Genomic DNA, 13753 nt, shown 5'->3' with positions numbered 1-13753 from the left:
GATACTCAGGCAATGGGAGTATGGAGAGTTTGCACAGGAGGGCTGAAAATATTCATACATTTGGTTTTCATGAATAATCACGGTGCTCTATTCTGTAATATTAAGTCAGCTTTACTGTCTGCTGTATTATCATTTATTATTAGTGCCTGATTCTAAAGTGAAGAATACAATATATATTGATACCATAAAAAGTAAATAAAATTGAAGTCATAGATGCAGAAATGTGCAACTAAATTTTCCTTGTATGGGAAAAAGTGTAAGTGATTGTAAACTTATAATCAGTGATACATTCTTTCTTCTTATGTCTACTTCACTGGAAGCATCTCTCAGAAGGCAAGATGCCGTTTATGCAAAGATGTATATGGAAATCACTGATAAAGCATTCCACATATGTTAAGCTGACCAAAGCTCACTAATGTCTACTCTTCTGGCCAGGTGTTACACCAGGTGTCTACCCAGGTGCTCAGGTGTTACACCAGGTGTCAATTACACTGATCAAATTGGAGCTCCGTCTGACTGCTAATCCTTTCAGAGTGACCGCTGGACGATACGCTCTTACAGCCAGCCACCGCACAAAGTGATCTCTCTATCTCCTCGCTGCTTAGTGATTGTGGGCATTGCAGGACTAACGGCCGGGGACGCCCGGCTCTTGACCAGCTCACGGGAGAGGTAATACCTTCTGTATACTATACCTGATGATCACGAGTACACATAGGCGTGCGCAGAACATTTTATTAGGGGGTGCACGGTCGGAGGGGCATGTTTAGCACCACCTACTGGGCATGTCTAGCAGCGCATAATGACACTCAAAGCAATATAAAATACATAACACAAGAGGCCTGGCCAGGGCAGCCAAGAGAAATTCTGGGCCCTGGTACAACAACTTCCTGGGCCCCCGTGCCCGCACTGGAGGAGGTGTGACCACAGCGTGCTGAGGGCATGGCATTGGGGGCATGTCTAGCACATCTGAAGCACCCACTCACAGAAGCATGACATGCCTCCAAGCCAGGGCAGTAAAGAGCCTGGCTGGACCCAGGTACTTTTCAGGGGGCATGGCCTAATCCAAGGAGCCCCTCTATCAGACCTGGGCCCAAGTAATTTCTACCCTCTCCCCCCCTGTCTCGACGCCACTAGGCCTGGCCACTGCAAATGGGGGAGTGTCAATATGACACGATACCTGTTTCTCATTACTCTGGGAGCATTCCTTTCCATTCCATTCCATATGCACCTTACCTATATGGTGGTTTCTCTCAATGGGGAATCTCTGAAGAAATGTCCTCCCCGTGCAGACAGTGTCTTCAGTTGGCGATCACTATTCATGTATGAGATTACATGGTCCAGAAGATGCCTGTTTGTGCAGGAATATAACCAAGATCATCATCATGCAACAGAGATTCAACCAGACTTGTATCACCTACTGTCCTCTGCATTTCTCAGCCACACCATCATCTCCTCCCTGTGTCTCTCAGCCACATTCATCTTCTGCCTGCGTCTCTCTACCACACCATCTCCTCCCCTCCCTGCATCGTGTCTCAGCCACACCATCATCAAGCAGCACTCCCAGTAAGAAATACCTTTGCCGGTGCCCTCCTAATGACTCCACAGCAAGAAACCTCAAAATAGAAATCTGTATAGGTGGCACCCAGACACCAATTCTCACAACAGCAGGAAATTTTACATCAATTTTGATGCCAAACTTCCTGCTGTTGCGAGAATTGGTGTCCGGGTGCCCCTATACAGATTTATTTTTATATTATATATATATATATATATATATATATACATACATACACACACACATATATATATATCTATATATCTATGCATATCTATTTACATCTATATCTATTAGCTGAGTCAAGTAATCAGTGGTTTACTGAGTGCACCTATAGCTTATAGGTGCACTCAGGAAACTACTGAATGCTTGGCACAGCTAATATTTTATATTTATATATATATATATATATATATATATATATATATATATATATATATATATATAATATATCTCATGAGGTAACCCTTGTTTTCTATATACAGAAATGTTTCCCCCTCCCCCCCGGTTGGCCCCTGCAGCACTCAGTGAGCGGTGACTTACTCACTCTCTGTCAGAAGAATCAGGCAGGCTCAGCTGTGTCCAGTCCCCTCACAGTCCTGCTGGCGTGTGTCCTTGTAATGGCAGCGTAGGGCACACGTGGAGAGACGAGAGACTGAGGAGCGCAGGCGGGAGGACAGGAGCGGGCGGGCGTGGAGAAAGGGAGAGTGGGCGCGCGGTGTGACGTCAGCGCGTCACATCGCTAGGCGGCCTGTGGGTCTGACTGGTTGTCTGGCGCAACGGGAGGGGGTGTTACAGCGCAGCAGGCAATCCGATCCTCGTGTGTTGTGCGTGCTGCTGTAGTAGCAGGCGTGGAGTGCGGGGGGTGCCGGGCATTAGGGGGTGCCTGTGCGCACCAGGCACCCCCCGTGCGCACGCCTATGCGAGTACACCGCAATCTGGAACAGTTTGTGCTGCAATGCACTTCCTCTCAGCTTAGTCACGGCTGACAGTCTGCGGAATCTGGACATTTACCATCTTTTCTCCAATTGTGCTACATAACAGGAGACACCATACACTCTGAGACCATTTAGGTGTGATTATTCTCTCATCATATTTTAATCTCTGTTACATATGCTTTGGTTTTATTGTTTTTATTATTTAATAAATCTTTTATTCTATACGTCGGCTCTCTTCCTCTTCTCAACTCCTGACATACAGCGCAGCCTTCTTGCTTGTTTCTTTATACCATATAAACATGGCTGTAAAGGTTATTTCTATGCTATGTAACTGGATACAGTCTTTCCTGCAAGCAAGTGTCAAAAGCAAGTACTTTCCAAGCAATAGCAGCTTTATAATACCCTTTTCACACCTCACTAATATTGGTGTGCAAGGGGTAAGTCCTGAATTCCCGGGTCACCTGACCCAGTATTTCAACCCGTGAATAAAGCAGGGTCAGGTGCAGTGTGAACGGGTTGCCGGGTCGATGCGACCCGAGACCCATTCACAGTATAGGCAGAGGCGGCGTTAGAGGGACAGGCAGCGCTTGGAGATTATGTGATCTCTAGGCGCTGCATCCACACACGTCACCAATTTGCTGGGTTGGTGCCGCCAGTCTGAAAGGGGTCTCAACCGGGTCGCACTAGGGAAGGACCCGTGCACAAGTCCCGGGTGCGACTCGGTATAGCGATGTGAAAGCGGTATTAGACACTCAGGGATCACCTCACACAAGTTGGATAGGGAAGGGAGCTACAATTAGGGTTTGGTTATAAAACCCATATTTAACAAAGACAGACAATATAATATTACACTCTACTATACGTAGTTAAGGAAATGAATACTTTGTCATGACAGCATTTTATACACACAGAATAAAAAACAACACATTATTGTTCTCCACTGACTCACCAAATACATTATTAACATACCTCCCAACATGACCCTCTCCAGGAGGGACACAATGCTCTGTTCCTGGAATTCCCTCTTAATTTATGATTGCATCACCTGTGCTGAAACACCTTTCTTATCCATTCACCTGTCCAAAACAGGTGCTGGCAATTGCAAATTAAGAAAAAAGTCCAGCAGCAGAGTATTTTGTCCCTCCTGGAGAGGGTCATGTTGGGAGGTATGTATTAATGCTATTCTATCTTATAGCTGTCCTTTGTATTTTTTTAAAAAGTGAAATGAATACATACGAAAGAGACTGTACAGCACTCCGGCAATGTCCTCACAACAGAATGAACATTTTCCAAAAGATCTCGAGTTGGTCTCACAAAGTTGCTGCTGTTGTGGTGAATACACTTTCTTTACTACTGCCATGATACACGTGGCAACAGAGATTGCTGGCTGCCGGGTGAGTGCTGAATATTCATACCATACTATGCCTTTAAATCGGGACACAAATGAATTACACAGGTTCTGTGGCTGGCTTGGATTTCACCTGGTTTTAATCAGCAACAGAACCTGTGTAATCCATAAACGTCCCGGTTTAAAGGGATACTATGGTAAGCCCAGGAGCGTAGCCAGAACTTTGTGGGCCCCATAGCAGCAATTTGAAGGGGCCTAATTTCAATGCTTCTAGAGACACCTTTCTGCTGCAGTTGATAATTTTATGCCCCATAATAGTGCCCTAGTTAATTTTCTGAACCATAGCGTACCTCCCAACATGACCCTCTCCAGGAGGGACACAATGCTCTGCTCCTGGACTTTTCTCTTAATGTATGATTCCATCACCTGTGCTGAAACACCTTTCTTATCCATTAACCTGTTCAAAACAGGTGATGGCAATCATAAATTAAGAGAAAAGTCCAGAAGCAGAGCATTCTGTCCCTCCTGGAGAGGGTAATGTTGGGAGGTATGACCATAGTAGCGCCCTAGTTTATTTTATGGTCAGAAGTAGTGCCCTGGTTCACATTATGTCACATTTTAGGGCACAGTACTCCCAATTCACATTATGGCATATAGTTTCCACAGTTAATAGTCTGACACATTACAGTGCCCCCAGTTCATGTTATGCCACACCATAGCATACTTGCCTACTCTGCCGAAAGCTGCGGGAGGCTCCCGTTTTTTGGGGTAGCCCCTCGCACCCCTGGAAGAGTAGGCAGGTCTCCCGCATCCTGCTCGCACCCTAGTGATGCGGGCAAGATGGTGATATTCTCCCGTATTTGCAAGACCGTGCGGTGGTGAAAGGGCTAAAATGATACAATTGCGTCATATTAGCCCCTCCCCCTTCCCACGTATCATGGCGTTTCCCTGTGTAGTGGCGGGGCATGATGATGTCACAGACCCCCCCCCAAGTCTTCTGCAGTGTCTCCTCTCCAGGCTTCTCCCGGAGAGGAGAAATGTAAAGTAGGTAAGTATGCACCATAGTCATAGTGCCTCCACATCATATTGTGCCACATTACAGTATGAACATTATAATGCCCCCAAGTACATTTTATACCAAATTACAATGAGCAGGGCAAAGGGCATAACTAGATATATTGTGGGCTCCAAGGCAAAAGTTTAAAAGGGTCCTTATGTACTACCCAGTGGTGAAAAAATGAATAAAACACATGTAACTGTGACATGGAAGATGGGCCCCTCTCAGCTGTGGGCCCCATAGCAGCTGCACTGCCTGCACCTATGGTAGCTACGCCCTTGGGTAAGCGTATTTATTTATATATATTTGCCCAGATCTGTGACTTTGTGATTCATTTGCTAACGCTGGGCGGAGTCACAATGCTGGGCGGAGTCAAGTCACAGATCTGCCCAAATATATAGGAGAGAATAGGAGTACACACTGGCCAAATATATAGGAGAAAATAGGACAACATTTAACAGTACATGGTGATAACAGTACATACATAGTGAGCGCAGGAGAGACAGCAGCAGCAAGTTAAAGCTCCGTATAAGCACCACCCCCAGCCGTCAGCTATTGGACACATGTTAAAGCTCCGTACAAGCACCGCCGCCAGCCGCCAGCTATTGGACACATGTTAAAGCTCCATACAAGCACCGCCCCCAGCCACCAGCTATTGGACACATGGCTGAGGAGTGCGCTGTGATTGGCCGCCAATGCAACTAGCACCTGGGTCCCCGCTCACACAGGGAGACGCTGGCGGACACTACAGTGCCTTGCGCCGGAGAGTGCAGTAAGATGCCTGTGCGCTCCGTCCCCTGGCAGTGAGCCCCGCTTTGTACCCGCCCTCACCCCGCGTCCCCGCTATATGTAGGGAGTTGGGGATGCTCTGTACCAGGGGGGTAGCAGCAGTAGCTACATCCCATCACACCCACGGGTGGCCAGTCACAGCTCACCCTTCAGCATGTGTCCAATGGCTGGCGCCTGGAGGCGGTGCTTGTATGTCGCGTTAACATGCTGCTGCCTTTCCTGCGCTCACTATATATGTACTGTTATTACAATGTACTGTTATGTGTTCTCCTATACTCTCCTATATATTTGGCCAGTGTGTACTCCTATTCTCTCCTATATATTTGGCCAGTGTGTTCTCCTATTCTCTCCTATATATTTGGCCAGTGTGTTCTCCTATTCTCTCCTATATATTTGGCCAGTGTGTTCTCCTATTTTCTCCTATGCTTCTGTAACCCTGATTTAGGGTTTAAACAACACTTATACTGAGGTAGTTATAATATGGTGACTAAAATGGGGTATAAGCATATATATTATTCATATAAAAGTTAATGGATGTTGTAATACTGTATGCATGTTTTGAGGTAAATAATACAGTTCACATATATGTAATTGTATGTACATTGATGTAAATGTAGTGGTGAATACAATTAAGGCTTATTTTATGGTTTCACAGTGTATCTAAAGGGTTAATGTCCTTGTGCTCCTAACTGTCAATCACCTAGGGGGTGATTGCCAGTGGGCGGGGCATCACCTCAGAGTGGGTCATGTGACTACTAGAGAGGGGTGGAGAGGTGCTGTGAGTGTAGCTGGGGGAGAGACTGCATATCCCTTGGTGAGAGGACATAGTTTTCTGCTGCTCCGGCCGTCGCCCGCATTAGAGCTGAGCGGTATACATTGCGGCGGCCGGAGGGGGCTTAGTGTGTGTAGCCAGAACAGGGCTTCCTTACTGTAAAGGTGGTGACAGCAGCATTGAGAATCGGCACTGTTCATAGAACCCGGCATCAGCGCTAGTCAACTCACCCAGCAGTATTGGAAGGGCGCACCTATGACAGGGAGACAGAGAGGGTTCCTTCCTACCTATTACCGGCACAGACTCTGACAGCCACAACAAAGAAGCCAGGACCAGCAGCAGAGGCTCCATTCTGTGTGGCTGTAAGTGTAAGGGAGGAGTCGGGGGAGCATCCTGCAGCAGCATCACTAGATCGTAGAAGTGTGAGTGCATAATCCAGCCATTTATATTACCCCTACACTAAGCACAGCAAGCCATAGGTGACTATGGTACATAGTCAATTTCATATTGGGACTAAGGACTCCAGGGCTAGGCCGCAATAATGGCTATTAAGCAGGAGGATAGTAATGGGTCACAGTAGTCAGAGTGACCTATAATTACAGTTCCATGTATGGCTTAATCATAGTGCTAAGGAGAAGGTAGAAAGCACTGGGTATATATATGTAACAGGAGGAGTGGAGTGAAATTTGAACTGTTTAACGCTTCATAAATAGTTTTAAAGCTCCCCCATATATCAGCATCACATCAGTCAAAGGAGAGCCAGAGACATTGTTCCGCAGCGCTAAATAGAAAGTAACACCCAAAAGCTGCCACCTAATGTGTGTATTTATGCCCCTGAATTAGCAGAATTAGAGTCAAGGACATTAAAGGTAGCCATACTACAGTGACATTGGATGAATGTTAAGCCTCTTAGCCACAAAGGATTAGAATATCATCCCGATTCAAGGACTAGCTTGTGGCACTTTAATACAACTGTGTTATATGTATATTCGTGAACCCGTAAGAAGGACTGACACGTAAGAGACTATTAGTTTTAAAGTTAAAGGATTTGAGCTCGCTGTGACTATGATAAGAGAAACCATCTCTTGCAGATATATTTAATATAGACTCATCCTAAGAGACAACAATAATTTGAGGCATACAGGAATCGAAAAGCTATATATGCTCTGAAATATAGAAAGCATCAGCTACTTCAAATGGACACAAGGACGCAGCATAACAAAGGTTTATCATACCAGCTTCTTAGGAGTTTAGTTTAATACTGGACAACTACGGTAACATTTTTACTGAGGAAAGGATACAGATTCCTTGGTAATCAACTGTTGATGTTCCTATCTATGAGCTAAATAGATACTTTCTGTTATCTGCCAAGGAGGAACTATAAGTAACCTTATAGGAGAAAGTAATCGCTACCATAAGTAGACTGAGCCAAACATCTTTCTCTTTAACTGAAGGGAGAACTGATAGTTGATACTAAAACATAGTGTCAGACATTCTGTATTAACTGCTGTTATTTTTAGGAAGTTTATGGGCCCTTATAGTGCACTATCATATTAAGAGTACCCGGGTCACTCTAACACCTAAGGGTGTCTTGAAAAGAAAAAGGATTTGTTGTATTGCATGCAGGTACTGTGTATAGGCCTAATTGACAGGGGGTTAGCATGGATTAATGACTTAAAGGGGAATGTGTAATTGATGAAATGTTAATGTATACTTAATCCATTTGGTACTGGTCATTAAAGTGTTATACTTGCCATGTGTGTCTGGTCCGTCTGGAAGTTGATCTGAAGATCCAGGAAGAAAGAGACAGGTATATTAGATAATATATCTATGATATAAGGGAATCATCCCCTAAGGATAGAGATCAGGCTTACTCAAGCAAGCCTTAACGGTAGTTAAATACTACACATATCTTGAGTGGAGGCACAGCTATTAGGTAACCATCCCTTAATAGAATACATAGACAGCTCTCGTTCAAGGTATTGAGGGTAGGGTTACATATGGAGGCACCGCGTGAGATAGAAGTTACACTCAGGCCCTGTTACATCACAAGTGTCAGCTGCCATTAATTATTATTGATAAAGTCCTCACATCCCTAAAAATAAAATACAAATATGGGAAAGAAGCAAAGGAACAGGGAGAAGGTTGGACATAAAGCCATTGCTGTATCAGTTGGGAGAGTTGAAGCCAATAGAGAATGTAAAAGTATGGACAAACAAGAGTACCATAAGGCACCAGGCTTAAAGGAAGAGGTGACATGCAAGTTTGTGGGAACTTTTGTAAATAACCTAGGTGTAAAAAATGAAAAACTATTAGATGTCCCTGTAGAGTTGGAGAAGAGAAAGAAAAAATCAAAGGACAAGAAAGTCAGACTTGATCCCCACCTAAAGGATAGTGAGGGAGGTGTTAGTGACAACCTTGCTCATACTTTGGTCGCTAACACGGATTATGGAATGATAGGAGATAAGAATGTTCTACCACTGAAAGAGAGAGTTCCAGGGGAAGTGAAGATAGATGTAGGTATACAGAAATTAGAAACTGTGCTAAAGCAAATAGCTGAGGATTATAAGAAACATGGACAATTAGTATTAGCTCTGCCAAAAGATCAACAGAAGGACCTGCTTTCCCTGTTTCCAACTTCCATTGAGGAACCAACAAGAAGAGATAGCCCAGTGGATCTACAGACCCCGATAGAGGTGATAAGACATATAGCACTGGACAGGTCTAAACATATTTATCAGTTGTTGGAGGTTCTAGATGAAACCCGATGGAAGCTAAAAGAAGAATAGATGTTTAACACCAAAATTGATGAGAGGAACAAAGAGCTTGAAAGAGAACTTTGGTTTATACAGAGAGAGATGGAAACCATGGCATCTGATGAAAGACAAACCAGAGTGGATCAGGAGCAACAAAAGTTGATAATGTACCAGCAGCAGGAAGACAATATTCATTCTCTGGAATCAAAAATAACTGAGTTGTCTGAATTATTGGAAGTGGGTAAAGAAACTGAAAAGGAGGATCATATTCGTCTGAATGAAATGAAAGAAAGACTGTCTCAGCTAGAATCTGAGAATAAAATACTCAAGGATGCCAACTTCCTAAACAACTGTCCTGAAAACCGTATCCATGAATTTTCTATGCGACCGGATACTAAGGACATAGCATTACAGACTGAGGTAGTGGATGGTATATTGCTGAGACAATCTTCTATGAATAAAGTTGATAGTAAAGGGACACAGTATATGTCTCTTAAAATGACTGGCACAGTAATATGGTTCCATGTGAAGAAAGGCTATGGCTTCATTAAAAGGCATGACACCGGAGAAGACATATTTGTACATTGGACATCCATAACGAAGAATAACCCCCTAAAACTGTTGTACAGTGTAGGAGATGGAGAGAAAGTAGAATTTGAAGTGTTGGAAGGGGAAAAGGGTGTACATGCAGCAAATGTGACTGGCATAGGTGGAGTACCAGTGAAAGGGAGTCGATTTGCTCCAAACCGACGAGGATCATACAGTTATTGTTATCAACCACGAGAAAAAGCGGTTGATGAAGGAAGTGCATATTCAGAACAAAGGCAAGGGAGAGATCCAGCTCCATGTCATCCTTCTATAACCTTACATTACCGACCTCTCTCGAGATTCAATGGTAGAGTAAATCAGTACCAGGATCAAGAAACTGAAAATTCAGATGCTAAAGACTTGATAACTTTAGAAGCTTCGTCAGAGAAAGAAACTATTCTCAGTGACAATCGTAGTGAGGTACATGATAACTTTACCCTAGCACAATCTCTTAAATCTTCCATCCGAAGTCCAGTACTAAAAGAAGTCAATAAATCAGGTGTAGAAGAGCTAGGGAAACCAGCACGATCAGAGAACACTATCCCTGGGAGGCATGAAGGCTATGTAGTTCCATCCCTCCCTATTTGGCCAACAGTTAAAATGGTTGAGATGAGGTGGCTTGCTAATGGATGTGCATGAATATATACTATTTTAGCATAGTAAGTAAGATAGATGGTGCATTGGCACCTAAAGATGTTAAACAGTGACAATGCACCAGGGGGAGAAATGTAACCCTGATTTAGGGTTTAAACAACACTTATACTGAGGTAGTTATAATATGGTGACTAAAATGGAGTATAAGCATATATATTATTCATATAAAAGTTAATGGATGTTGTAATACTGTATGCATGTTTTGAGGTAAATAATACAGTTCACATATATGTAATTGTATGTACATTGATGTAAATGTAGTGGTGAATACAATTAAGGCTTATTTTATGGTTTCACAGTGTATCTAAAGGGTTAATGTCCTTGTGCTCCTAACTGTCAATCACCTAGTGGGGTGATTGCCAGTGGGCGGGGCATCACCTCAGAGTGGGTCATGTGACTACTAGAGAGGGGTGGAGAGGTGCTGTGAGTGTAGCTGGGGGAGAGACTGCATATCCCTTGGTGAGAGGACATAGTTTTCTGCTGCTCCGGCCGTCGCCCGTATTAGAGCTGAGCGGTATACATTGCGGCGGCCGGAGGGGGCTTAGTGTGTGTAGCCAGAACAGGGCTTCCTTACTGTAAAGGTGGTGACAGCAGCATTGAGAATCGGCACTGTTCATAGAACCCGGCATCAGCGCTAGTCAACTCACCCAGCAGTATTGGAAGGGCGCACCTATGACAGGGAGACAGAGAGGGTTCCTTCCTACCTATTACCGGCACAGACTCTGACAGCCACAACAAAGAAGCCAGGACCAGCAGCAGAGGCTCCATTCTGTGTGGCTGTAAGTGTAAGGGAGGAGTCGGGGGAGCATCCTGCAGCAGCATCACTAGATCGTAGAAGTGTGAGTGCATAATCCAGCCATTTATATTACCCCTACACTAAGCACAGCAAGCCATAGGTGACTATGGTACATAGTCAATTTCATATTGGGACTAAGGACTCCAGGGCTAGGCCGCAATAATGGCTATTAAGCAGGAGGATAGTAATGGGTCACAGTAGTCAGAGTGACCTATAATTACAGTTCCATGTATGGCTTAATCATAGTGCTAAGGAGAAGGTAGAAAGCACTGGGTATATATATGTAACAGGAGGAGTGGAGTGAAATTTGAACTGTTTAACGCTTCATAAATAGTTTTAAAGCTCCCCCATATATCAGCATCACATCAGTCAAAGGAGAGCCAGAGACATTGTTCCGCAGCGCTAAATAGAAAGTAACACCCAAAAGCTGCCACCTAATGTGTGTATTTATGCCCCTGAATTAGCAGAATTAGAGTCAAGGACATTAAAGGTAGCCATACTACAGTGACATTGGATGAATGTTAAGCCTCTTAGCCACAAAGGATTAGAATATCATCCCGATTCAAGGACTAGCTTGTGGCACTTTAATACAACTGTGTTATATGTATATTCGTGAACCCGTAAGAAGGACTGACACGTAAGAGACTATTAGTTTTAAAGTTAAAGGATTTGAGCTCGCTGTGACTATGATAAGAGAAACCATCTCTTGCAGATATATTTAATATAGACTCATCCTAAGAGACAACAATAATTTGAGGCATACAGGAATCGAAAAGCTATATATGCTCTGAAATATAGAAAGCATCAGCTACTTCAAATGGACACAAGGACGCAGCATAACAAAGGTTTATCATACCAGCTTCTTAGGAGTTTAGTTTAATACTGGACAACTACGGTAACATTTTTACTGAGGAAAGGATACAGATTCCTTGGTAATCAACTGTTGATGTTCCTATCTATGAGCTAAATAGATACTTTCTGTTATCTGCCAAGGAGGAACTATAAGTAACCTTATAGGAGAAAGTAATCGCTACCATAAGTAGACTGAGCCAAACATCTTTCTCTTTAACTGAAGGGAGAACTGATAGTTGATACTAAAACATAGTGTCAGACATTCTGTATTAACTGCTGTTATTTTTAGGAAGTTTATGGGCCCTTATAGTGCACTATCATATTAAGAGTACCCGGGTCACTCTAACACCTAAGGGTGTCTTGAAAAGAAAAAGGATTTGTTGTATTGCATGCAGGTACTGTGTATAGGCCTAATTGACAGGGGGTTAGCATGGATTAATGACTTAAAGGGGAATGTGTAATTGATGAAATGTTAATGTATACTTAATCCATTTGGTACTGGTCATTAAAGTGTTATACTTGCCATGTGTGTCTGGTCCGTCTGGAAGTTGATCTGAAGATCCAGGAAGAAAGAGACAGGTATATTAGATAATATATCTATGATATAAGGGAATCATCCCCTAAGGATAGAGATCAGGCTTACTCAAGCAAGCCTTAACGGTAGTTAAATACTACACATATCTTGAGTGGAGGCACAGCTATTAGGTAACCATCCCTTAATAGAATACATAGACAGCTCTCGTTCAAGGTATTGAGGGTAGGGTTACATATGGAGGCACCGCGTGAGATAGAAGTTACACTCAGGCCCTGTTACATCACAAGTGTCAGCTGCCATTAATTATTATTGATAAAGTCCTCACATCCCTAAAAATAAAATACAAATATGGGAAAGAAGCAAAGGAACAGGGAGAAGGTTGGACATAAAGCCATTGCTGTATCAGTTGGGAGAGTTGAAGCCAATAGAGAATGTAAAAGTATGGACAAACAAGAGTACCATAAGGCACCAGGCTTAAAGGAAGAGGTGACATGCAAGTTTGTGGGAACTTTTGTAAATAACCTAGGTGTAAAAAATGAAAAACTATTAGATGTCCCTGTAGAGTTGGAGAAGAGAAAGAAAAAATCAAAGGACAAGAAAGTCAGACTTGATCCCCACCTAAAGGATAGTGAGGGAGGTGTTAGTGACAACCTTGCTCATACTTTGGTCGCTAACACGGATTATGGAATGATAGGAGATAAGAATGTTCTACCACTGAAAGAGAGAGTTCCAGGGGAAGTGAAGATAGATGTAGGTATACAGAAATTAGAAACTGTGCTAAAGCAAATAGCTGAGGATTATAAGAAACATGGACAATTAGTATTAGCTCTGCCAAAAGATCAACAGAAGGACCTGCTTTCCCTGTTTCCAACTTCCATTGAGGAACCAACAAGAAGAGATAGCCCAGTGGATCTACAGACCCCGATAGAGGTGATAAGACATATAGCACTGGACAGGTCTAAACATATTTATCAGTTGTTGGAGGTTCTAGATGAAACCCGATGGAAGCTAAAAGAAGAATAGATGTTTAACACCAAAATTGATGAGAGGAACAAAGAGCTTGAAAGAGAACTTTGGTTTATACAGAGAGAGATGGAAACCATGGCATCTGAT

Source organism: Pseudophryne corroboree, chromosome 4, assembly GCF_028390025.1.
Source record: "Pseudophryne corroboree isolate aPseCor3 chromosome 4, aPseCor3.hap2, whole genome shotgun sequence".
NCBI lineage: Eukaryota > Metazoa > Chordata > Amphibia > Anura > Myobatrachidae > Pseudophryne > Pseudophryne corroboree.
The sequence above is the reverse complement of the archived record's forward strand: the minus strand, read 5'-3'. Positions refer to the sequence as shown.